Consider the following 27,943-nt stretch of genomic DNA (forward strand, 5'->3'; position numbering starts at 1 on the left):
CCCCCAGGGTGAAATGTATTTATAAGTTGGCAGGTCTGATGTTGTACTCCTGCTATTACATGGCACAACAACAGTGTGGTCTAGCTATCACTATTGCTGCAATCATAACAGAACGAGCAAGATGTGGCATAAAGGCCAGAGGTGCTGAGATTGGAGCTGAGAAATCAGGTGTCAGCTCAACATCTCCTGAGTCTGGGCAAATCACTTAACCCGTCTGTGCCTACCAAGCAGGGTTGGAATGGGATAAAAAAAATTGGCCTGGGTGCCCTAAAAACAAGTTTAAGCTATTGACATTGTAAATGACAATGCCTTTTATTTAGGTTTTAAAAACAAAAATAAAAGGCATTGTTATTTGCGATTTCAATAGCTCAAACTCGCGTGAATGCGAGACCTATTGCATTGCAAATGCTTGTTTAAAGCATGTGACGCCGGATCCTCAGACAGTAGCTTGACCACATGCTCCTTGGGATGGGGGCAGACACACAACGCCTCCAGCACACACACACACACAAGCGCTCCATCACATACAATGATTTCACCCAGCCTTTAGTGCTCTTTTACACATGCATGATTCATCACATGTATACACGCACTCTCACTGGACACAGAGTCCAACACGCACACCATTTCACGCGCGCACACACACACCACTGGACGCACGCACACACTCGCACGCACACACACACACATTGCACGCAGTCAAATAGAACTGCTTACATCAAAGTACGAAAATCACAAACTCTGCACAAAGTGCTAGTGCGTCTCTGCCAGATGCCATTAAAAATTGTTTAAACAGGGAGATGACCGCTTTGTGCGCAAGTGCTTGGCTTTGGTAATTTCAAACCCTCTGTAATTTCCATGTAACGACACGTCTACTGTAAATCTCTCCAGCCTTTGGCTAATGTCAGCGCTATAGAAATATGTATGCATGAATAAATGTGCATGAATAAATAAGAGACACTTCTGCCCTCCACCAGTCCCCTCCACCCACTTCTAAAACAAGCATTTGCAATGCAATAGGTCTCGCAGTTGCCAGAGTTTAAGCTATTGATATTGCAATGACAATGCCTTTTATTTATTTGTTTTCAAAACCTACACAAATAAAAAGCAGTGTAATTTACAATGCCAATAGCTCAAACTCTAGCAAATGCGAGACCTATTGCATTGCAAGCGCTGCCAAGGCGAAACCTAAAAAGGTGTAACGCAGTCTGTGTTGTTATGTGCTCTTGGTGCAGATCGGAGCTTCCGAATCTCCTCTACTTCCACGGACGGAGTGATCTCACAGTCACACACACACATTACATGCTGGTGGGGCCCATTACACCAACATTCATCCTACCACTCTATCCGTGCCCTGTATAAGGAGAAACACTTTCGATACCTTACCAATCTGCATGTACCCTGAGGTCAATGGCATCTACTAGTTGCTATAGATCTGGCGAAAACATTTCAAATAATATGCAAATAAATTCAATAAACATGACTAAAATAACCACCCGACACAGAGATTCAAACAGAATATTTGTTTATCTAAAATTGCATGAAAAGCCAATTAAATGCAAATTCATTTCTCTCATATTTACCTATTCTGGCTAAAAGTCAGATCCTAAGTCAGAACCGGTCCTCAGTAATTCAATCAGAGTTTTCTAGTCGTCATGTAGAGTCACCGTCCTCTCCGTCAGCATCGGGACCTCGGATCATCAGTTCGGGAAGAAGTGGCGCTAGACCTCTCTAGTCTACTAATATTTATACTAAAATTACATTCTGAAATGTTACAATCATTGTTCAAAACGGATGAATGGCGGAAATAAAGTCATCTTGGTACATTTGAGATACTGTGCGAGATTTTCTCACACTTAGATCGTTCCAAATAATGAATAGGAAAATAAGGGGTTCATAACTAATTCGTTACTTCTACGGATGTCTCTTTTGGATAATTTGTATCCCAGTCGTGGCATCATTTCAAGTTCATAAGTTCATTATTCGGTTTTGCAACAAATATCATGTTCAGGGGCTCTTGGCATCCGTCCTGGGTTTGTCATCATGATCATGGCTTTTCAGTTTGTTGAGAGGGCAAGGTCACAGGCAGCGCGAAGCCTCCTTGCAAAATTTTCCATCAACTCGAATGCAGGCTGCGGGTGGTAGCCATTTTCCGGTAGGCCACATTGGCCAACTTAAGTGAAATAAGACATAAAACAGAATTACTGCACGTAAATGATTATACAGTGTTATTCCCCTGCTAATACCCTTATATGTATGTATTTATCTAGCCATTTGCGACATCAAAAGCCATTAATGCATATTAATTATAAGCGCAAAACACAATAACATCATATAAGCAACACCTATTTCGTCAATTTGCTCACCAACTTAGTTCACTTAATAATTTAGCCATGCAATAGCGTTCCCACGTGTAATTCTTCTGTTAATAAGATTGATTAAACCAGACTCGACAAACTTTTAGTAGTTACTAATTAATCAGTAGTACTTTTAATTATAACATGCGAAAATGAAACAGGTATTCGGTTTTAAAGAAAAAAAAACCCGCTCCATCAATCCCCCCTTTGGTGATATCTTATCACCACAAAAATCAAAAACCCAAAAATCAATTTAATTCCCCTTTTTGAAGAATTCAAAATATCTTCTTGTTCATTCTTTTCAAACTCGTTTCCATCTCATCTTCTTTCTTAGTTTCTATATACATGCTTTCTCTTAGCTCTTCTAATTCTATTTCTTGTGGATCTCTTTCTGGTTTCTTTTGTCTCCTTTTAACATTTTCTTTTGTAATTTTCTTTTTATTTCTTCTATACCTACAACACATACACCCTAATCTAAGAATCAATAATGCAACAATTACACAGGTTAATGGAAATAATATCTTACCAAAAATGTTACTACCTATTTTAGCTATAAAATTCTTAATAGCAATCATCTTATTAGCCATTCTAGTCCAGATACTTTCAGCTTCCAGTGGTACTAATTCTTCATGTAAATCAGTAATATTTTTGATATAAACTTTTAGATCTTTGCTTTCGTCAGGAATGTAAGTGCAACAATGTTGAACTTTCAGCATTCCACAGACTCCACCCTCCTTTGCCAAAAGAATGTCATGGGCAAGTCGATTTTGCATCGCCATAGCACGCAAAGCAACCATTTCTGTATTAACCAAAAGAAAGCCTCCAGCGGTGCTTGTTAACAAGCGATCCACCACTGTTGACAGCTTCCGAATGCCAAATGCATTCAAAGAAATTCCCACTGCTGGAATTAAAGCTCCAAAAATATCTCCTACAATTTCTGTCCATGTTTCTCTTCTATAGCGTGTTAATGGATTAGTATGTTCAGCATCATCTACTCTATCCATGTGAAAAATCTTTGGAAAGACCAGGCCAACATAACATGTGCCAAACCAATGGTCAGGCAAACGGTAATAAGCCTTGTTCCCACAAATATAATACACTCCCGAGAAAACTGGATCTTCTCCTCCTCTAAATCCCCATCCGGTTGCAATAAAGTATGTATCATGGCACTCACTAGTCCCTATGAAATAATAATCATACTGGGATCTCTTCCTAGTAATGCACAGTTTGCCTTTCTGTGGGGCATCTATAGCCATAGTTGGACTGGCTCCATTTTTCAACTCCTTTTCTTTCTCAATATCCCACATTGTTTCACTCATTTTATGCCCTTCTGCTTTCCTGTGCATGTTCAACCTTCTTCTCTCAACCATGTCTAGAAAATTCTTCTCTTCTCCCTTCAAACTGCAAGTTAAATTGTTTCCAAAAACATATTCTAAGGTTAATTCTTTAGTTTCTAAAAAAATCTCACCTAAAGTGTTAGCTTCTTTTGCAGGATTCAGTGCTTTATTCGTAGGCAATTGCCCAAGAATATTATCTATATTAGACATATTATAATCTAATCCCCCTAACTGATAAAATATACTAATCAACACACTACATGAAATTCCATACGTAGCCGGAAGATGATAAGTCACTCCTTCCGAAACAGAGGCAGGTAATTGCATGCAAACGTAGCAATCCCTTACTTCCATTGTCTTTACGTATTCATATAACAATTTAGAAAAAACATTGCTAGAAAAATCATTAATTGATCTATCCTTATGTATATGTACATTGCTAGTTCTAGTTGGTACTATCTTCTGTGAACTCTTCCCTATATTAGTTCTGTTCTCAGTATGACCTTCTAAAGTGTCTATAGTGACTCTAAAAGAAATCAGTGGAGCAAGCACGCTCCAAAGCAGCGTTAATAAACCTGTACAGCAGCAGCACATTTTGCACCATCTTCTCAGAAAGGTACATCTACTTTTATTATTCTCAGTGTTAGCCATTTTGTTAATTTGACCGTGTCTTTTGACTTAGCCTCTTCTACTCCTCTATCAAACCTTTTAGGGCAGCAAGTACCCACCAGATTATTACAATCTTTTAGTTCTTAATTTTACTTCTTCACTTTCTTCTTCAAGTGTCTTCCTTGGATTTTACTCAATTTGGGTTTTCATCACTTTTCACTGTTTCTTCATCATCATCAAACTGTATCAGGTCCTGAACATCCGTCTCTTCTCCAATGTCGGACAAGATAACTCTCAGGATTCCCACAGCCTCTTCTTCAGCAACCTCTTTCAGTAAAGCCTCCTCTGGACTTCCTTGACTCTCTGCCTCTTCTCCTTGTTCAGGCAGTGCCACATACGTCCATTCCGGTGACTTGTACCTCTGGTTTGGTTTCCTTATTCTTTTAGTTCTCTAAGGTATCTTTGTTTCTTCTTCTTTAGTGGGATTTTGACTTGACACTTCGTTCACTTGTTCAGCTTTCGAAGAGTTAACTCGTGTCAGTCTATACCTCAGTCTCTTTATCTTATTTGGCCAAAGATCTCCTTTAGCATTTCTCTTTTGTCTTCCTTCTTTATTGTTTCTTTCTCCAAGCCAAGTTCTCTTTCTCAGAACTCGTCCTCCATGTATCTCACTGTCACTTTCATCAGACTCTGTTTCAGTTGCCTCTTGTTCATCAACAGCTTTCTTTTCTCCAACAACTTCCTTTTCTCCAACAGTCTCTTTTTCCACCAATTAAGATTTCCCTACTTCTGTCCCTCCGCGGGTCTCCGACACGCAATCTTCTTGCTGTCTGCTTGTCCCTTCACCTGGCTTGTTGTTGATGTTCCCTACACCTCCTCGGGGTTGTTCCGCAATCTGTCCCTCTCTGTCTTTCTTTCCCTTCTTCTTCAATATTTATCTCAGGTGGAACTTGTCCAATTTCCTCATTCGATTCAGGTGTCACTTCTGTTGGAATGTTCTTTTCTTTTCTTTCTTTCTTTTTGTGTTGGTTACTGTTATTTGGAACCTCAGGAACTTCTTCAGAATCTGAATTCGCCTCTGCGGTTTGCACTGTTCTTTTCAGAACCTCTTCTGGTGGGATGAAAATTTCTCTTGACTCACTTTCCCCACTTTCAGGATTCTTTTTCCTTCTTACTGTCTCGCTGTCTGCATCATCACTGGAATCTGATTCTTCAAAGTATTCTTTTCCAGTGCCGTCTCTTGGATTTGGAACTCTCAGTGTGTGACTTGCATGTATCCAATTTTTCACTCCAGCACACTTCACAGCAGTCGTTGTGGTCAAAATAACTTGTCTTGGCCTTCCCCACCTTGGAACCAGGCAATTCCTTCTTCTGTGGACTTTTATACTTACCCAGTCCCCTATGCTCAGATCATGGGCTGGTTTCTTTTCAAGTGTGGTGGCGTCTTCTCCAACCTGGTGAAACACAGAATGAACTGCGTCAGCCAGGCCCTTACAGTAATCCAAAATCATGTCATCAGTTATAGTCATTAGCTTGTTGACTGGTACAAATGCATGTCTCATAGCACGTCCCATGATAATTTCATGTGGACTCAAACCTGTTGTTCTGTCTGGAGTAGACCTAATGGTCATCAGGACTAGAGGCAAGACATCGGGCCATTTCATTCCTGTGGCTAGGCACATTTTGCCAATTCTGTTTTTGATGGTACCATTCATTTGTTCAACCACACCAGAAGCCTCTGGTCGGTAAGCACAATGTAGCTTCTGCTGTACACTCAATGCTTCACAGATTAGACCCATGATTTCATTATAAAAATGTCCTCTGTCTGATTCAATGGTTACTGGGAACCCGTACCTTGGGATGAACTCTCTTAACAGTAATTTGGCCACTGTTATCCCATCGTTTCTTCTTGTTGGATATGCCTCCACCCACCTGGAGAACAAACAGACCACCACCAGAACATACCTCAATCTGTTGACTGGGGGCATTTCAATGAAGTCTATCTGCATTCTTGTGAAGGGTCCTCCCTCTCTGCTTATTGTTCCTAGGCTCACCTCTGTTTTCTTTCCAGGATTGAATTGCTGACATATCAGACATCTCTGACAGAGACTTTCTGCTATCAACCTGAACTTTGGACTATACCAGGTTTGCTTAAAGGCCCTTATCATAGCATCCCTTCCCAGATGTCCTTGGCCATGATACATCCTTGCCATTGACAGCATGCTATTTGGCATGACTGGTCTTCCATCCCTATAGACCCACACATGATCTTTTTCCCTTGGTGCACAACCAACTTTCACCCAATCTTTCATTTCCTCATCTCCTGCCTCATCCTGCAGCTGTTTCACTTCCTCCCATGTTCCCACCTCATTAGTAAACATTAAGGAACAAGAAGACATTTCTCTTTCTTTACTCCGATTAATGGAATGATTGTATCTTGCACAGTATTGTGCTATGTCATTAGCAAATTTATTTCCCACGGTAACAAAATCATCACCTTGACCATGAGCAGCACATTTTACAACTGCTAGTTCTTTAGGCAGCTGTATCGCCTCTAGCAATTTTCCAACTACTTCAGCATTCTTAATGGGAGTTCCACTTGAGGTCAGGAAACTTCTTTGTAGCCATAGCTGGTCAAAATCATGGACAACTCCGAAGCCATATTGGCTGTCAGTCATCACAGTCACTCTCACACTCCTTCCAATCTTGCAGGCTTTTGTTAATGCCACCAATTCTGCCACCTGAGCTGATTTAACCCCTTTCAAAGGTGAGGCTTCCACAACTCCTGAAACTGTACACACAGCATATGCAGCACTCAGCGTTCCTTCATCCGTTCTCAAGCAGGATCCATCCACAAACAACACATGATCACTCTCAGGCAGTGGCAGATCTCTTATGTCTGGCCTTGGTTTTGTACAGTAATCAAGCACATCCAGGCAGTCATGATCAACTTCATTCCTCACTCCCACACATTCAGCATCGGGCAACAGTGTTGCTGGATTTACATTCACACATCTCTCCAGGGTCACATTTGTTGCACCAAGAATGACTTTCTCATATTTAGTCAGCCGACTATGAGACATAAACTGTGTCCGGCTCCTTGTTAAAAGGATTGCCACATCATGAGGTACGAATACCCGTACAGGATATCCCATTATGATTCCCTCACTTTGTTCCAGACTTCTACAGGTAGCAGCTACTGCTTTTAGACAACCTGGTAAACCCACAGCTACTGGGTCAAGTGTTGATGAGAAGTAAGCAATTGGCCTTCTCAGACGTCCATGTTTCTGGATTAACACTGAAAGTGCACATCCATTTCTCTCACTACAGTACAATTCAAATTCTTTTTCATAATCTGGCATTCCTAGGGCAGGAGCTTCACATAGTCTGTTTTTTAATTCTTTAAATGCAGCCATTTCTTCTGGGTTTAGTTCCAATGGGCCTTTTACCTCACTTTTGGTCAATTTAATCAGTGGCTTGGCAATCAAAGAAAAGTTACTTATCCACTGACGACAGTAACCCACCATTCCCAGGAACATTCTCGCTTCTCTTTGTGTCATTGGGGCTCTCATCCCTCTAATGATTTTAATCCTGTCAATGGTCACTTTTCTCAGACCTTTCTCAATGTTATGTCCTAGGTACTGGACTTCTTTCTTGCAGAATTGCAATTTGGCTGGAGATACCTTTAATCCTCCATCTGCCAAGTGATTCAGTAAAGCAATGGTGTCTACTTCACAAGCTTCACGGGTTTTTGATGCCACAAGCAGGTCATCAATATACTGGACCAAGACTGAATTTCAGGCATTGTTAGACTTTCCAGAGATTTCTTCAGCAATTGATTAAATATTGAAGGGCTCTCTGTATACCCCTGTGGAATTCGGCACCATGCCAAAATCCGCTCCCCAAATCTAAAAGAAAATATTGTCTGGCTGTCATGATGCAATGGAATTGAAAACAAAGCATGACACAAATCAATTACAGTATACCATTCTGTATCTTGGGGAATCTGATACAAAATCACTGATGGATTTGGCACAATGGGACAACATGACACAACAATCTTGTTAATTTTTCTCAAATCCTGTACTATTCTGAACTTTCCATTAGGTTTCTTCAGTCCCATTATTGGTGAGTTACATGGGCTGCTCAATATTTCTCTTAACACCCCCTGCTGAATCATTTTCTCAATTATGGGTGTTATTCCTTCAATTATTTCTGGTGTCAGTCGGTATTGCGGAATGTTTGGGTAAGCCACTCCCTCTTTTACAGTAATCTTTACTGGATCTACATTTCTCATGAGACCTACATCTTCTCCAGTAAAATCCCAAACTGCTGCTTTCACTGTCTGTTTCAATTCTGGGGGTAATGCATCTGGATTAAATATAGCATATGTTCCCAAAGCCTCACATTCCCTGTTATCCATGGTCATTCTGTATAGAACATCTTCATCTGGTGTTTCAAAGGTTATTCCATCTGGAGTACAGAAAATAGTGCAATTCATCTTGCACAGCAGGTCCCTGCCTAGCAAGTTCACAAGACTAGTGTCACACACCACAAATCGGTGCATTTCTGAGAATTTCCCTATTTTAACCCTTACTGGTTCAGTAAGAAGAGTTTTAATCTGTGTGTTGGACACACCAACTACTTGGATTGCTTCATCCGAGAGAGGAAGATTCTTTATATCAGCTGACCTGACAGTCGATCTCGTGGCTCCTGTGTCAACTAGAAAAGTAACACTTTCACCATTAATTTTCCCATCTACAAAAGGCCCTGCCTGGTCTATTTCTAGAGTTGCGCCAAGTACGCACTCCTCCTCCTCTCTTCGGCACCGTCAGAAGTCTCCCTCAGAGTCACTTCCCTCATTTTTCAGCCAGTATTGAGATACAGCGCTTGCGCGTTTTGGCTTGATTACCTGCTCTTCATCGTAGAACCCCGACTCTTGGCTGTACTTCTGGGATCCTCTTCTCTGCGGCAAGGGTGGTTTTGGCACCTGATTCTGCTGCTTAGCAGCCTTCTGCTGTTGCTGATGCTGACCACACCCCTCACTCTGCACCTGTGAATTCAATGATGGATTGTCATCATTAGTAGACGGTGGATTCTTACACTCGGATTTCCAGTGCCCTAATTTTCCACAGTTGTGGCATGGGAATTTCTTCTTGGCTTCCTGTATATTTCCTTTCCCTTTTCCTTTCCCTTTTCCTGGACCAAACCTGGGTTTATTTCCTGGGTTATTTGCTTGTTCAACCAACTGAGCTTCCTGTCTTTCTGCCACTTTCACCTGTGCCCACATTGCCTTTTCTTTTAGTTTCCTCTGCTTTGCCTCAATCTCATCACTGAAGTATTTTGCATGTCTCAGGATCTCATCAATCTTCTTGCTCTGCCAGTCTACGGTATGCTGCCTAATCATTTCACTGATTTCAGGCCGCAAGCCATACACAAATCTATATACAAAATGGCTAAGGTCCTTGTCACCCAGATGTTCATCTCCACTGAACTGTTTGAAAGCTAATATTAGTCTTTCATAATATGCATGGACTGATTCTTTCAATTCTTGATGTGTCCGATCTATTTTAACCCAATCTGTTTCCTTGGGGGGTACCTTATTTTTCAAGAAGGCCATAACCTGTTCGTACTTTTTCATGACCTCCGGATCTGGAGCTCCTGTCTTTGGATCTCTTGGGTATTCCTTAGTGGGCCAGTCGATGACTATTTTACATTCTGCCCACAGGTCTGCTGGTACAATTATCAAACAGACTATTCAGGTCAATCCACAGTACTTTTGACAACTTCACAAATCTGTCGACCTGTCTATACCACTCGACGGGCTTCTCCCTTAGTCGAGGGAAATCATTTGTAAATGACAAAATATCCTGTCTGGTCCATGGGACATGTACATACCCACCTCCTGGAATCTCCCTCATAGGATAGGCTGTCACTGCTTTCTCCTTTTCTTTCAGAGGGAATGTCGAGTAAGTTCTATCTGTCCCATCCTCTCGCTTTCTGTACCATCTGTCTTTCCATCTCTCCACATCTCCCCATTTTCTCAGCAAAGCAACCATCTCCTTAATCTGTCCTGTCCGGCCTGCATTGTTCAGATTCTCAATGTCTTTATCTGTGAAATCCACTCGGTAAGGCTTTTGTAAAGCTTTTACCTTGTCCATGTCGATCCCCATTTCACTGGCTATTCCTTTCAACCTGTCATGTATATTCTTTGCTCTCCATGTGATGCTCTTGCACAGGAAGAGAATCTCCCCTTCCTGATAATTTTTCAGCGTTTCTGTAGGGATTGTTCCTACAATCATCTCCTCCATTTCCATACGTAGCCTGGCTACATCAATTCCCTGGGATTCTTTTTCTTTCCTCTGCAAAGCCTTCAGCCAATCATTCAAATCCTCAGCAGTTATTCCCACAGATTTTTCTGCACCAACTGGTTCTGACACTCTTTGTGGCTCTAGGATTGATCCCCTGTTCCCTTCCACACATCCAGAGTTCAAACTTAAGTTAGTCTGCACACTCAATTCTCCTCCACATATGGTATGTCTCCACTGATTTTCTCCCGTTCTCCACTGTGTCTCTTCTGCTCTCATTACTGCCTGCTCCGGAGGAACAATCAATCTGTTACCCACATATGGAACTGTCAAACCATTTTCGCCCGTCCTCTGCTTGTCAAAAATCGGCATAACCGGACCTATTGTCACAGGCACCGTAACTGCTTCAAGATTCTTAGTCAGTTCCCTGATTTTCTCTGTCAATTCAAAAGTAGTTCTTGCTAGTTCTCTGGTCTTTTCATCCTCAATTTCATTCTCCCTTTCATTCTCTCTTTCTCTCTCTCTTTCTCTCTCTCTTTCTCTCTTTCTCTCTCTCTTTCCCTTTCCACCAGAGAACAACCGCTTTTCAACCCAGGGGTGGTACCCTCTGTCTTAATAATCCGAAGGGTGTCTCTCATTGGGGTCACTGCTGTTCCTACCTCTGGTTCTCGTCTATATGGGGGTGGTCTTTTATAGAGCATGTCCTCTAGGACATCGTCATCAGACTCATTCGCCCCATATCTCCTTGTTTCTACATTATGTTCTTTCTCTGTACACTTTCTCCCTTCTGTCTCCTCTGCTGTTCTCATAGGATATAATCCCTCAGTCATACTAGCATTTCGCCATCGTCGCATCCGGTCGTGATGGGTTTCGCGATCATACTTTCGCCCGAACATATAGCGGTAACTCCCTCCACCCCTCTGCTTTTCTCGCTCATGCATTTCATCTTCCCATTCAGTTAATGCCTCAAATTGCGTCGGCCTAGGCCGAGGCTCTAGACACATCATCCGCTCCCGTAAGTTTCTCAGTATGGCCAGATTAAATGAGCCATGTTCCGGGAAATCTAAAACCCCATCCTCTTTCGTATACTTCACCCAGTTATCTAACCAAATACAGGTATGATACCCATACTTTGCAACCATGAAGGAAGCGGGGGTTCTTATCGGAGGAAGTAACTGTCCTTCCCTAGTCACAATATCTTTATCCTTGTCAAACCAGTTCTTTACTTTACTAAGCAAGGATTTTTTTTTCTTTTCCTCAGCGTGGTAGTACATTTTCATATTTTTCCACAACCTTTTTTTGTCTTTCTACAACTGTACGATCTCCTGCCCAATTGCAGCGCGACTCACACCAACGCACCAATCCTGGAGCGTCTACGTCACCAACTCAGTCCACGAATCCCAGCGCGACTCACGCCAACGCACCAATCCTGGAGCGTCTACGTCACCCTGTATGTCTTCCAATCTTTGCGCGGCGTACACTAGCACACCAATCACCGTACTTCCACCGTTCCAACCCACTGTCCAATCACAGCGCGGTCTTCCTGACGTCAGCAGTCGCTGCAGCAGCTTCTGCTCCTGTCTCCTGTCTCTCTCGTCTACCCCTCCTTTACAAGACTAATCGGTAGACTTTGTTTCAACTTCTACGAGTCTGTTAGTTACAACATACAAACATCTCCATTGTCTGCTTCGCTAGCCACAGAACAGCAAAAGTCCTTTCCCACGAGAATTCTGCCTTTCCCGAGAGCAGCGCTTACTTCTGCCCTACTACAGAATCGTTACTTCCGTTGATAAAGTAGCACATCCCTCTACCCTACCCTTCTAACAAGCACCAATTAACTGTTTTCTCCGGAATGCTCCTAAGAGTTTCACAATTAACCAGAATGCCTTCTCATTCACGCACTTTCACACCAGAAAATGTAGTACATTCGCACAGAATTCTGTCTTTCCCGAGAACAGCGAACAGTCTGTCCTACTACAGAATTATATCACACGTTAACAAAGCAGCGCTTACCTCTGCTCTGTCCTTCTACCAAGCTCAGTAAATACCTATTACCTTTCTAGTGATAAGCTTTAACGGAATGCCATACGGATCCCTGAGACCTAAGACCAGAATTTCACAGATAACCTTCGCTATCATATACACTTCTCTCACACAGAAAATACGTTTCTAATGGTAACACACGGCGATGCTACCTTATCGAACCCAGACAATGCGACGCGCAACTTCAATTGTTACACGTTTTCCCCTGTCTGCATACAGGGCCAACAATCCCGCCTTTTTCCGAGAGCAGCACTCCCTCTGCCCTACTACGGAACTGTCACCGACTCCCTACGTTCCAGAAGCCGTACACAATACATAAAACTCAATACAACTTCGACATATAGTGTTAGTACAAATATCAATCAATAATCAACAAGCCTATATACACGCAATTTCGCCAGATCAAGACAATAGTTAACCATCATTCTGCTACCAAGAAACTGGTGCAGATCGGAGCTTCCGAATCTCCTCTACTTCCACGGACGGAGTGATCTCACAGTCACACACGCACACACACACATCACATGCTGGTGGGGCCCATTACACCAACATTCATCCTACCACTCTATCCGTACCCTGTATAAGGAGAAACACTTTCGATACCTTACCAATCTGAATGTACCCTGAGGTCAATGGCATCTACTAGTTGCTATAGATCTGGCGAAAACATTTCAAATAATATACAAATAAATTCAATAAACATGACAATAAAATAACCACCCGACACAGAGATTCAAACAGAATATTTGTTTATCTAAAATTGCATGAAAAGCCAATTAAATGCAAATTCATTTCTCTCATATTTACCTATTCTGGCTAAAAGTCAGATCCTAAGTCAGAACCGGTCCTCAGTAATTCAATCAGAGTTTTCTAGTCGTCATGTAAAGTCACCGTCCTCTCCGTCAGCATCGGGACCTCGGATCATCAGTTCGGGAAGAAGTGGCGCTAGACCTCTCTGGTCTACTAATATTTATACTAAAATTACATTCTGAAATGTTACAATCATTGTTCAAAACGGATGAATGGCGGAAATAAAGTCATCTTGGTACATTTGAGATACTGTGCGAGATTTTCTCACACTTAGATCGTTCCAAATAATGAATAGGAAAATAAGGGGTTCATAACTAATTTGTTACTTCTACGGATGTCTCTTTTGGATAATTTGTATCCCAGTCGTGGGATCATTTCAAGTTCATTAGTTCAGTATTCGGTTTTGCCATCAAAAGCCATTAATGCATATTAATTATAAGCGCAAAACACAATAACATCATATAAGCAACACCTATTTCGTCAATTTGCTCACCAACTTAGTTCACTTATTAATTTAGCCATGCAATAACGTTCCCACGTGTAATTCTTCTGTTAATAAGATTGATTAAACCAGACTCCACAAACTTTTAGTAGTTACTAATTAATCAGTAGTACTTTTAATTATAACATGCGAAAATGAAACAGGTATTCGGTTTTAAAGAAAAAACCCCGCTCCATCACTCTTACGTCTTTGGTCATGGTTTGCCCTATATAAAAATCAGCCAAAAGTGGTTTCCAACACTCACCCATATCTAATCACATAGGGCAATAATTAAAGACAAGGCATTACTTATGATCGCAAAAAGATACCCATCTAGTGGTTGAATTGCCAGTGTGAAATGATGAAACTGGGATCAATCCTGGCTTCCTTCTGGACCAAATTGTGTGATCCTGGCCAAATACCTTTTGTTCATTAGCCCATTTGAGTTTGCGCACCTTCAAAAACTGAATTTGTGCAGCACTAAAACCACTTTGTTTAATCTATTTAACTGCAATGTTGCTATATGTATAATTAGAATCTAGGCCACTTAGAGGGTGCACATGAAAATGGACTTGACTCATAGTTCACTAATAGCACTGTTATGAGGGGGAAGTCAGGACTGTTTCTCCATTCATGTCACGTTTAATAAATACACTTCTATACTACGATATTTATACAGTGACGTTCTAATGGGAAACATTCATGCATGTTAAAGAATTACACTTATCGCGTATTTGGAAATCATTTTTATCAGATATCATTATTGTTGTCGGATTTACACACAATATTGATAAGGCTGGACTCGTGCATGGGTTCTAAGAGCCAGACCAGCAGAAGAGAGGAGGAAGGGTGAAAATTATGAAAAAGCAATTGCGTCTTCCAGGAGCCTGTGAGAAAATAGATAGCTTTACATCTGCTGCAGTCACACTGCTTCCTTTAGGCACACTTGCTCATACATAAAGCGATCGTAAGCCTACACAGCTATGCTCGCCTATTTAATAATGCATTGCAGGTTGAAAAACAATACACTACTCCTGCTTACCGTGTGTTTGCTAGGCCGCAAGGAGGGTAGAGCAAAGTGGGAATGTTTGAGCTGCTGTGACTGCAGCCTTTATGGGCTTGATCAATTTGTGCAAATGCGGTGTGGTTTTAATCACAGCTGGGCCATGCCACCGCTCGAGCACACCTTGTTTCAATCTACGAGTTAAAGCAGCAGCGCAATCACCATTGTAAGCAGAATTACTGTTTGGAGCAAAATGAGTCAGAAAAATGAGAAACGACAACCAAAGAGAGCTTTAGGGAGTGTAAACATGTCATGTTGCTTGCAGCAGCTGGCACAGGCAGTTGTTGGGCTTGAGGGATCGAAAGATGCCGTGAATAAAAATTACATTTGTCACCTACCCAGCTAAATCTGGTGAGGGATAATCCTCTCCGCATATAGAAAAGACAGAAAGAGTGAGCAAATGATCGCCATGAACACCTCGCGCTTCAGTCAGACAATAAGACAACACAATCTAGTCTCAACTTTGGCTCGGCTGAGGGCTCTCCCTTTGCAAGCTCTCTCGATGGAAGTGCCTTTTAACAGTCCGTGCAGGGCTGCAAACAAAGCCCCACATGCAAGCCCATGGATTAGAGGGGTGCTTTTCCCAACTCTTAAAAAAAAAAAAAAAATGGCTCATTGTTAAAAATCGCAACGGAGAGGCAGACCTCGTGAACACATTACACCCACTATCCACCTCTCCCACCTAATAAAATACTGCGCCAATGGCTGCAATTAAATGGCGGGCTCCGCCTTTCAAACAAAGCCCCGCACTTGCCCAAAATACCAAAGGATTGAAGAGAGGCTGGAAATCACACCCGCCTCCCCCTGTTCCATTCTTCAGTAAAAATACCAACAACTTGGAAGAATGCTTTGTTCCCTCTGTAGTGCGAATCCAACACGAGCACTGCCTGGCACAAACCCTTTCTCTCTCTCCCTCGCCCACATTTGAACGGCACTTGCGCTTCCGTTCCGAATCCGATGCAAAGCATGTAGATAAGGGAAGCAGAAAACGGACTACAAAAATGGACGGTGCAATAATTAACCTGGCGGCCATCAAGCAATGGCGCAGACAACCTGCTCCAAACTTATTCTTACGACATCCATAGCTGCCATGTGACATTTTCATAATTTCAGTGTAATTATGAGTGACATTTCAAAGACTATGAGTGACACTTTCTCACAAGCAAAATGAAGCAGTGAAGACGAGGGAAACCTATATGTATTAGAAATTACAGCGGAGAGTGAGGCTGAGGCACGCATAGGTAACAGCCAGGCTGTTTTATTATGTAATACTAGTTTAGCAGCCTCAATCCCAGGGGTTTAAGTAGGATGAAAAAACTGTGGGGCCGGTGTCTCTCAAAGGGGTGTGGCCGATGTAATTAAGGGTGTAGATTAAAAACACGCAATGACAAAAACTGTGTTGGCATATTGTGCCGTCCGACTGGTATTTTGCTGCTTTTGTAATTGCATCCAGATATATAAAACAACAAGTAACATCATACCTAAAAGTCAGGAGTATTTAGCTTTGTCAACGCATATTTGCATAAGATAAATAAGCAACAACTATAGCCTCGTTGTAAATAACATTGAAAATGCATCAATTGTGACATGGTGAGACTGTGAAAGAAACTAGTATCTTTGAAGTACATCAAAGTGCCCGGTCTGAAAGAGATGGGGAGAATCCATTAACACAAAGTTCTGCCCAGCAAAAGACCAACAAAGGGCCTTCCAATGTAGAATAGCCCTTTATGACCTGAACGGAGTGCTATCCATGGACAGGATGCAGAGACAGTCGCACATTGGCAGAATTCTGAGGCACGTAGCAAGCCTCAAACAAAAGGAATGCAGTGCTATACTGCTCTCAAGCTAAACTAATGCAGTGTTGGCATGAGGCACAGCCCATTCAGTACTGCTCTTAAACCAATAATTCCATGCAGAGCTGTCCTACAGCAAATACATCATCCAGTGCTGCCTTGAAGCAGTACCCCCTGAAGTGGCGCTATCTTTAAGCACAGCACAAACATTGCAGCCTTTCAGCCAAACTCCTGCAGTGCTCCCTCCAGCAGCACCTAATGCACAGCTGCCCTCCTGTAAATCCTTCATGCAGCGCTGCCCTCCTGTAAATCCTTCATGCAGCGCTGCCCTCCTGAAAAACCTTCACGCAGCGCTGCCCTCCTGTAAATCCTTCATGCAGCGCTGCCCTCCTGAAAAACCTTCATGCAGCGCTGCCCTCCTGTAAATCCTTCATGCAGTGCTGCCCTCCTGAAAAACCTTCATGCAGCGCTGCCCTCCTGAAAAACCTTCATGCAGCGCTGCCCTCCTGAAAAACCTTCATGCAGCGCTGCCCTCCTGTAAATCCTTCATGCAGCGCTGCCGTCCTGTAAATCCTTCATGCAGCGCTGCCCTCCTGTAAATCCTTCATGCAGCGCTGCCCTCCTGATAAACCTTCATGCAGCGCTGCCCTCCTGTAAATCCTTCATGCAGCGCTGCCCTCCTGAAAAACCTTCATGCAGCGCTGCCCTCCTGTAAATCCTTCATGCAGCGCTGCCCTCCTGAAAAACCTTCATGCAGCGCTGCCCTCCTATAAAACCTTCATGCAGCGCTGCCCTCCTGAAAAACCTTCATGCAGCGCTGCCCTCCTGTAAATCCTTCATGCAGTGCTGCCCTCCTGTAAATCCTTCATGCAGAGCTGCCCTCCGGAAAAACCTTCATGCAGCGCTGCCCTCCTGTAAATCCTTCATGCAGCGCTGCCCTACTGAAAAACCTTCATGCAGCGCTGCCCTCCTGTAAATCCTTCATGCAGCGCTGCCCTCCTGAAAAACTTTCATGCATCGCTGCCCTCCTGAAAAACTTTCATGCAGCGCTGCCCTCCTGTAAATCCTTCATGCAGCGCTGCCCTCCTCAAAAACCTTCATGCAGCGCTGCCCTCCTGAAAAATCTTCATGTGAAGGGTGTTATTGCTGTAGAATTAAGATTTTTTTTCATGCTGACGGTAAGGTCAAAAATGGAGAGCCCGATAGAGACCCGACTCGACATCTGCTTTTCAGAACTGCCGGTGCTCACAGCACTGGCAGGACCCGGCCCACCTAAAGCCTTGCTAAACCCTAATAATCATTTAAGCGACATTGTGCTATACAAAACTGAAAACAATAATAGTATTGAATTTATACACACTTCCCCCCCCCCCCCCGCCCCCCCCCCCCCCGCCCCCGGCACGCCCGAGTTTTTCACAGGTCTTTGAAGACCATTTGCATATTGGCATACCTTTGTAAGCTGGTTACCGAGGCTTAATTTTTTAGTCAGGTTCCAGTACCCCCTTGAACTCTGCCTATACCTTACATTTGAATTTTAGATTTACTGACATAGAGTGAGAATGCATTTAATCAAAATGAATATAAGGTAGGGTTGCCAGCACGACCCTCCCCGACCCACAGTCCGGTCCCCACTCAAACAGTACCCTGCACGACCCCCCATCACTACCCTAAACCCTAAAACACTACCCTACACTACACAAACACCACAACACTACCGTAAACCTTAAAACACTACCCCCAGCACGACCCTCCCCGACCCCCAGTCCACTCCCTACACTCAAACACTACCCTGCATGACCCCCAGCACTACCCTAAACTCTAAAACACTACCCTACACTACACAAACAACACAACACTACCCTAAACATTTAAACACTACCCCCAGCACGGCCCTCCACAACTCCCAGTCTGGTCCCCACACTCAAACACTACCCTGCACGACACCTCCGGCACTACCCTAAACCCTAAAACGCTACCCTACACTACACAAACACCACAACACTACCCTAAAACACTACCCACAGCACGACCCTCCCCAAACCCCCAATCCGGTCCCCACACTTAAACACTACCCTGCATGACCCCCCAGCACTATCCCTAAACCCTAAAACACTACCCTACACTACACAAACACCACAACACTACCCTAAAACACTACTCCCAGCATGACCCTACCCCAACCCCCAGTGCGGTCCCTACACTCAATCACTACCCTGCATGATCCCCTAGCACTACCCTAAACCCTAAAACACTACTGTTAGACCTGACATTCTTGGCGTGGGTTTTTCCCCTATCTTTTGCCTCTACTACCTGGATTTTTGACGCTGTGCTGGATTTCGTTTTTGCTGGTTTAGATGCTTTGGACACTCTGCCACTGCTAATCAGTGCCAGAGTGTAAGTGCTCCCTGTGGAAAATATCATATTGATTGGATATACCTGATTGGCATATCTGTATCACCATGAAGTCCCTAGTAAAGTGCACTGTGTGTGCCAGGGCTGGTGATGACAGATGCTACTAGTGGGTCAGCAGCGCTGATTGCGCCACCCACCTGTGTAGCCCTAAAGTGGTGTCTCAGGCCTGCCACCGCAGGCCTGCCTGCAGTCCCCGGACTGCCATGTCCTCCTGGCCAGTGTCCACACTGACCGGGCCTAACCCTTCCCTTTTTATACACGTCAGTCATCCCTATGGAAGGCCCAAGGTACCCCCCTGGGCAGGGTGCAGTGTATGTAAAAGGTAGAGCATGTACTAGTGCAGGTATCATGCTCTGGTAGTGAACAGCGGCCATTTTGTGTGTTCACTGCTGCAAGGTTATCTTGCTCCATAGGCTAACATGGGGGAGGCTGGTGCCAATGGCTATCCGCCTATCTTCTCATAGGAACAAGATAAGACATGAGTGTTTGATATCGCTGAGCTCAGCATTTAATAACACATCTTTTAGGAGGGGTTGTTTTTAAATCCTGAGTTGGAGAATAGTACTTTTTAGAGAGTAGCTGTTCTCTTGTCTGACCCTTCTGTGTGCCTGGGCATGCTTGTGGATTGACTGTCTGGCTTGAGAGTGACAGGGGCTGGGGATCCCCCAGGAGGTTGGCTGAGTCAGCCCTTTGCTGAATGGCGACATTTGCAAGTAGAGTGGAGGGAGGAGATAGCACCTGGGAGTGAATAGGGCTGTGCCTGCCTGCCACACTGCTGGCTCCACCTCCTGCTGGGCGGCTGACGACTCTGCCCCTCACTCTGAAAAGAAAGCAGAAGCCAGGAAAACAAAGTGCTCCAGCAACACCCAGAACTGGATCAGACCGGGCTCAGGACCCACTTGCACAAAGACTTCAAAGACTTTTAGGGGTATAAGTACAAGACCCCTGACAACAGATTTTTAGATTTTACAATCAAGAGGAACCTCTGCTGAAAGACGGACTGCTGAAGGACTAAAGGAAGATTGCCTTGCTGTGTGCTCTAAGGGCTGACCTGTTCTGCTGTGCAACTGAAGCTGAGGAGGAGAAGGGGCCTTGCTGTGTGCTGTGACCCTGCCTGCTTGACCTGACAAGACTTTGCTGTGTGCTGTGTCTTCAACTCTGAATCTCCAAGGGCCTGAGAAGAGCTGGCCTCCTGTTTGGCAACCCAGGGACATAAAGGTTGCCGAGATTTCAAGACTCTGCTGTGTCCCGTGAAGTGCGCTGACTGCTCTCTGCTTTGCTTGAGGGAGCTGCGCTGCTCTGTGCCTGAAACCGGCTGCCGCGCTGAGAAGATCGACGTGCTTATCGGCACCTGTGCTACGGCGCATTGACAAATCCTGCCCGCAATTCACCGCCACGGCCTGGGGGCCCGAGATCGACCAGGAGCTGTGCCTCTCCGTTCCATAGACAGCGAAGAGCGGAGCGAGGAGGCCGCGACCGGATTGGTTGACGGCGGAGGCTTGGCCGGAGGAACCGCGCTGCGATTGGCGGAGGCCCGGTGACGTCTGACGTCGTCCCTGGGGGCTCGTCGAGGGAGCCGCGACCTGATTGGCCATCGTCCGTGAGCTGCAGGAACTCTGTCCCGGAGGAGGGCTCTGACGCGCTGAGTCCTTGCGCCCCGACCCGCAGCCTGGTGAGTCCGTGCAGGGAAAGGGAGCTTCGGTATCTGTTGTGACCGCCCGCTTAACCCCCGAACATCCCGCATAGCTTGTGGGGCCCGGGGACCAACGCCCGGGGTGCATTTGCCTGGAAGAGCGGCCGGAGAGGAGCTCTTCAGTTATAAGCGCAGGGGCATAGCTGAAAAAGGTGTTTTCAGTACTGAGAGCCTAACGACATATTCTTAACACAAGCTACCTCGCACAAGAGACTAGAGACTATCCTTTCATGTTCCTAACAATCCAAGAGAGTGATTAGTGTGCAACGTTATGATAATTGATTCTTACTGCTGAAACTAGATAAAGTTATATTTTTGATATACTCACCTGTGTGGTCTACATTTGTGGTGTACCGGGGGGGTCATTGTGGTTGTTACTTGCAAATACGTTACACATTGCCTTGGGGATAAGCCTGTCTGCTCGAGCCAAGCTACCTAGAGGGTGAGCAGGGGTTATCTACCGTGTGTGTCCCTGTACCCTGACTAGAAGCAAGGGTCCCTATTTGGTCTAAGGTACTTACCTCTGCCAACTAGAGACCCCCAGATCTAACAATTACCATATACTACACAAACACCACAATAGTATAATAAATAAGGCATAAAAATAGTATAATAAATAAGGCACCGATCTACCATTCAGCATGCAGCTTGAATAGAATGTTCATAGTTGTCTGGGTAAAGTCAAGTAGTATTCAAATTGTTTGTATTCACTAAATGTTCTGCATTGTAAATGAAGACTATGCGATTAGAAATAAGTATGTGCTTAGTATTCTGTTAGTATTCAAGAAGTACCACTCACATATCAGTAGTCTTCATGCACTAGCCTTCCCCAAAAGAACACTATTGAATACTAAAATCGGCATAAAATAGTCTTCGAATGCAATAAAAAGACAGGTTAACCACTAAATGTAGTACTCAACTTCGGTAAGGGAATAGAAAGAAACATTAACCTGAATGAGCTTTTTGAATTCTGTGTGAAGAACCTCTGTGAACTGGCACATAAACTTAGCCTGAAGATGAACACTGAATAAATTCCTGATGAAGAAATTTAACTGAACATAACTGTGAGAAGAATTTTCAGAATTAAAATTTCGAGATTTTAGGGTGTGCTTGCATAACTTTCTTAGATTAGGAATTTTTATTTTTTACTTGCTTTTTTAGAATTATGCTCGCATGGTAAGAAGATTGGCTCTGCCCTAGCCCTAAGAAGACTGACATTTGCATCATCATAGGTTATAGTTGAGGTTAGGTTTTTTCCTTCTCCCATAGTTGGCCTTATTAAAAATAAATCAATTTTCCGCATATCGTTGAATAAATCTTTCTGCTCACATTTGTTTCTTGTAATTTTAACAGGCTGTTGACAAAGTAAGTGTGGGCCGGGGGCAGACAACTTAAATACTCTTTTTGTAAACCCTGCAAGAATGGGGAATGACATAATATTACGTATGATCCCTACAGTGTGTGACTACAGGGCGTTTGATGAAATACTGAACTATATGTATGTTTTGTGATCCTTAAGAAAGGTAGAAGTGCATGACAATTGTGTCATTTACTTCACGTCACTTTTTATAACGTGTATTACGACTTTAAAGTGGATCACTATAAGCCTGATTACCTCACGTGATGCACGTTTCTCATACATCGCGCAGCTAGTGTAACACATAAACACAGTGCATGCATTATCACTTTGTGCTGCTAACACAACACTTATACCCACACTATGCAGGAATATGCCTGCATCCTGTAATCGTCTCCATGAATTCCAATTCTGTGTACAGTTAGCAGTATTTACTGCAAGTTCTTTCAGGGGAAATGGAGGTACCATTAGATTTGGAACTTAATGCATGGAGTAAGCGCATTGGGAGTGCTATGCCTGTGCCCCCTTAAATAATCTGCTACCGTATAACCATGATGACTTTCTCGTTTTATATTGAACACAGACGCTCAAAGGGAGTAGCACAGACAACCATAACTTCCAAGCTGTGAAATCTATGGTGCATGCCTTAGTGCACAAACGATACTAGTCTTGTGGAAAGTCATACTGACGCAAAGGGCATTTAAAAATGATGGCTGAATCATGTCCATCGAGGATGTGAGAGTTCATTGCTTACTCGGAGCACATCCACCACTGTTTTTAAACCTTGCCCAAGTTCACATTATTAAGGTGGCGATTCCGATCCGTTAAAAATAATTTCCGTACGACCCGTATCCGTATTTGTTTACGTATGAGTCGTAGAAGCACCGTACAAATGGGCAAGTACGATTCGTCCGTGAAAAATAACTATGAATAGCGTCGGGGAAAAGTCTACGAGAGTGCGTCGGAAAGTGTTCACGTCCGAATATCGTCGGGAAAAGTGTACGAGAGTGAGCCGGACATTTTTACGTGCAAATCGGAAAACACAAGTCAGAGCGCGCAAGTACGATCCCGACCGTCCGTCCGAATACACAATCGCACGTAAAAAGTCCCGTACTGAGCCAACGCAGGAGCACACATGTACACGGGTAAACTCATGCCTGTGTACGAGCCGTACAGCCCCCCACCCCCAAAATGTCAGCACCGTACACCACCCTGTCCGCACTGTACCCCAGCCCCACCACTGTACGCGCCGTACCCCCATGTACGCGCCGTACCCCCATGTACGCGCCGTACCCCCATGTATGCGCCTTACCCCCCCTGTCCGCACTGTACCCCAGCCCCGCACCTGTACGCGCCGTACCCCCCCATGTACGCGCCATATCCCCCCCCTGTAGGCGCATCATCCCCGCATGTACGCGCCGTACCTCCGCATGTACACGCCGAACCCCAGGGCCGCACGTGTATGCACTGTACCCCCACCGCATGTACGTGCCTTACCCCCATGTATGCGCCGTACCTCGACATGTACGCGCCGTACCCCAGGGCCGCACGTGTACGCACCGTACCCCCACCGCATGTACGCACCTTACCCCCCCATGTACGCGCCGCACCTCCGCATGTACGCACCGTACCCCAGGGCCGCACCTGTACGCACCGTACCCCCACCGCATGTACGCACCCTCCCCCCATGTACGCGCCCCCCTCCCCCCATGTACGCGCCTACCCCCCTCCATGTACGTGCCGTACCTCCGCATGTATGTTCCGTACCCCAGGGCCGCACGTGTATGCACCAAACCCCCACCGCATGTACGCGCCACACTCCAACACCGTACCCCAGCACCCTCACCCAGCATCACGTATGTACGGATCATACGGATCGTACCTACGCGAAAATGACTCTTACAGAACCAGAACACTGTAAAACAGCACAAGGAGGGTCAATTCGACTCGCACAACACCACAAAACACGTCTACATGACAAAATACATCTCAATGACTGACCTGGCACATCCAAACAGGCGAACAGAGGCCTCAAATCACAACCACCACTTATAACACACCCACCAAAATTCAAACACAGCCACACCCAAAAATGGACCAATAAAAAGGGCCCACACACACAACCCATGAGCCTTTGCAGCAAACCCACTGCTGCCAGACTCCACATAGAAACTACTCCACATCACTCATACCTCCACTACACCTTCACTCACACACCTTCACACAACCTCCTCCACAAATATCCCCCTCTTCACATTCACACACACACCATCACATTCACACCCACACACCCACAACCATCTACACCCACACCCACACCCCACACCATGCCCACAGACAAGAATCCAAAGTTCACAACGGCGGAGCTGGACCTCCTTGTCAACGAAGTCATCAGAGGCGAGCCACAGCTGTTTGGAACATTGGTCAGACAGACCAGCATAGCTGAAAAATCTGCCATGTGGCAGAGGATTGTCGACAAGGGGAATGCTGTTGCGCCCATCCGAAGGACCAGGCATGAATGCCAAGCCAGGTGGTACGATCTGTGCAGGGCGGTCAAGAGGAAAATGAATGAAGAATATGCCCAGATTAACATCACTGGAGGTGGGCCGCCCCACAGACCCGTACACTACCATCCCTGGGAGAAGAAGGTGATGGCCATGCTACCGCCGGTGGGATTACACGGAGTCGAAGGAGTCGCAGAGCCTGGTGAGTACACAAACAACTTACGTAACATGGGGGCAATGGGGTCCACACCACATACACACCAAATGCACCCAACTTCCCCCAAGCACTCACCGCAAACAATCACACTCAAAAACCACGCTGAGGCCACTAACGTCACCATGCACCCTTCACAAATCAAGGCAAGGCCATGTCCAAGTCTACAACAACCACAAACACAAGACTGGATGTCCGGGAGGCTGGGAGTGTGGGCCCCACACAACACATTGTGAAAATGAGACGCAGACACCAATGCCCTCAGCCCATATGGCATAGGTACATAACCATGCACAATGCACAGGGACTGGCAAAGTACTGACAAGGTAGATGACACTTGGCCCTGCTGTATGCAGCACAAGGCCCTCCTGGGACCACTGTACACTCAAACACCAACTCCACAAGCACAGGTATCTAGCACAGGAACTCACACTCACTGTCATGCCAGCTTGCACCATGAGGGGACACACACATCACCTGGGAGATCCAATGACAACTCACACTACACACAACAGCACGCCCGGTCACAACCCCCCCCATAACACAAGCACACACATCCGGGGCAGGCAACGGATTTACACACTCCCACAATGGACATGTGACACAACAAGACTGATCCAGAGCCAAATAAGCATCAGAGCAAACAATCTACAGGTCAAACACTCAGGAGAACATCCCAATCTGTCCCCCGCAACATACCCATCCCCAAGTGGACATTGAGAGGAATGCTAGGCACATCCAACTACCTGGAGGAAATGTGTCAACTTGAATATGTATGAAACATAGATGTCGCATGAAACACCATTAACCCCTTGCATGCCCGCCCCTTTCCCCGCCCAGTGCCGCGCCTTCCATTAGCGGGCGGAGTTCATGACGAGCTGGACTCGTCATGGGCACAGCGCCACCGCAGCCCATGACGAGTCCAGCTCGTCATGGGCACTGAAGGGGTTAACATTGTCCCTCTCTCACACACAGGGCAATGTCGTCGATCTCCCCCCAACACTGGGGGGGGGGAAGAATCATAGTCCCAGGCAGAGCGTGAAGACGATCCCACCGGCAGCGACGACTCTCACCACTCCGTGGATGACCCCGACCAACCTGGACCCTCTGGTGCCCAAGCCCCTGTAGCACCTGCGTCAGGTACATCTGTGCCAACCACCACCCCCATTCCTGCCACATCCCAGGACACACCCAGGAGCCCTGCTCACACTGAACAACAGAGCCAGTTTGACCAGGAGGGACAAGGTTCTCCGGGCACCCAGGAGGAGGCAGGCAACCCTGCAAATGCCATCCCTCAGGGGTCCCGTAGACCCGATGTGCCCACAAGGGCAGGCCAGGCTCAAGTGGGCAGGGGTGGTGGGAGTGGAGGCAGGCGGAGGCGCGAACCTGACCAGCCAGCTCAGGAGCCCGGTATGTCACACATACGCAACATCCTGGACTCATACCGGTGTGACACCAGAGGCATCAACCAGGTCGTGTCAAGACTCTCCGAGATGCAGGGGACCCTCGATGACATTAAGAACCTGCAGGTCGAGCATCATGTCAGTCATCAACAACACCAAGGACGGATGGAGGCAAGACTGGCTGAGCTCCTGGCGGTGCACAGGGACGTCAGCCAATCACTCCGTCAGATCGCCCAAAGCCTGGCAAACCCTCCCTGTGCCACCAGGCGTAGACCAGCACCAGACACAGGGAGGGAGGAAGAGGAGGATTCATCTGACGTAGCGTCCCCAGCATCATCAAGGCCTGCATCTGAGGGTCCCCGGAGGAAGGTGGGTCGTCCACAGAAAAGACCGTGAGAGTCAGCGGACCATCCCCATCTCCCAGGTCACCTGGCCTGGCACCTGGCTCTCTAGCGCAACAGCAGCACCTCATCCAATTACATTCTCTGCCACATGGACTTGCTGGTCACAGTCTGACCAATGATGACCAACACTGTGGTCTGGACTCTGATGACTTCCAATGCCAAGGATACCATCTCCCCCTGTGAACTTTGGATTCCATTCCCCCGGTACAGCACCCAATTGCATCTACCAAACCACTTACCCCACTGTAAATAAATATTTCACTTTGGACATGAGACGTTCCTGTCATTTTGCATCATTCAACAACATATGTGTGTGGAAATGTCAAACTATGCCTGAGTGTTGAACCAACTCCAGCCATCCATACCCTGGGATCAGAGTCTGGTACAGGACACACATGGGTCACAAGGTATCATTCAATGTAGGCATGGAGCACAACACTCACCTGTGATGGCCTCTGGCTGCTGAGGGGTGGCTTGCTAAACTGTGCAGACAGACCTATTTGGGAGATCATCATCAAGGCGTAGAGGTCATGGCTCACGTGGAGGTTCCCGGGGAGGGAGTCCCAGGTATGTGTGGCCAGGTGGGAGAACAATGTCCTGTATGCTGGAGTACGGTGGATGTGAAGAACGGTGGCCAGGGCAAGGTTGGATGCACAGAGATGGCCCAACGGGATCTAGGATGACAGACGTACAAGGTTGGTTGGGGTCGGGGTTGTGGACTGCCTCCTGAGTGCGGGTGGGGAGTGTGGAGGTCACCCTGCAGCAGACAGTGATCCTTTGCAGCTATCCATGGTGGACGGTGAGGTGGCTGGGGTGCAGGGGGTTGAATCTGAGGTGTGCAGATGCTCCCTGGAAGTGGACCAGTTTCCTGGGAGTTTGGATGTACTTGCTCCGTAGAGGGCAGGGCAGTATTTGACACGGATGTTGTCATGGTCCTGGGGGATGGTCTGTCTTTTCTTGGAGTGGATCTATCTGTGGATCATGTGCATAATGCAGAGGGCGTTGCAGCATGAGGTACAGATGCTGTGGACTAGCATGGCATATGTGAGCGAGCCAAACATGATGCACACCATCTTGTGTGTGTGGTACTGGGTGCTTGTGCAGGGCTCTTGCGGGTGGGACACAGGCACTTGACCCAGCTGGAAGGGGACAATC

The 27,943-nt window shown here is 45.7% G+C and overlaps 1 long non-coding RNA gene across 4 annotated transcripts; it reads right to left on the reverse strand.

Annotated features, from left to right (window-relative positions):
- Window positions 1-1,414: 1,414 nt before the first annotated feature.
- LOC146870451 (uncharacterized) lies at window positions 1,415-15,972 on the reverse strand. Of its 4 annotated transcripts, none has more exons than XR_014959389.1 (3): window positions 15,838-15,960; window positions 9,216-9,356; window positions 1,415-2,173 (listed from the first exon to the last, which is right to left on the reverse strand). It is a non-coding gene; the product is annotated as an uncharacterized LOC146870451 (long non-coding RNA). The 4 variants fall into 4 exon arrangements; XR_014959391.1 differs by having other exon boundaries at window positions 1,548-2,173; window positions 15,907-15,972; XR_014959390.1 differs by having other exon boundaries at window positions 1,548-2,173; window positions 15,842-15,922.
- Between the last annotated feature and the right edge of the window lie 11,971 nt (window positions 15,973-27,943).

This window comes from Triturus cristatus, chromosome 1_1, assembly GCF_964204655.1.
Source record: "Triturus cristatus chromosome 1_1, aTriCri1.1, whole genome shotgun sequence".
NCBI lineage: Eukaryota > Metazoa > Chordata > Amphibia > Caudata > Salamandridae > Triturus > Triturus cristatus.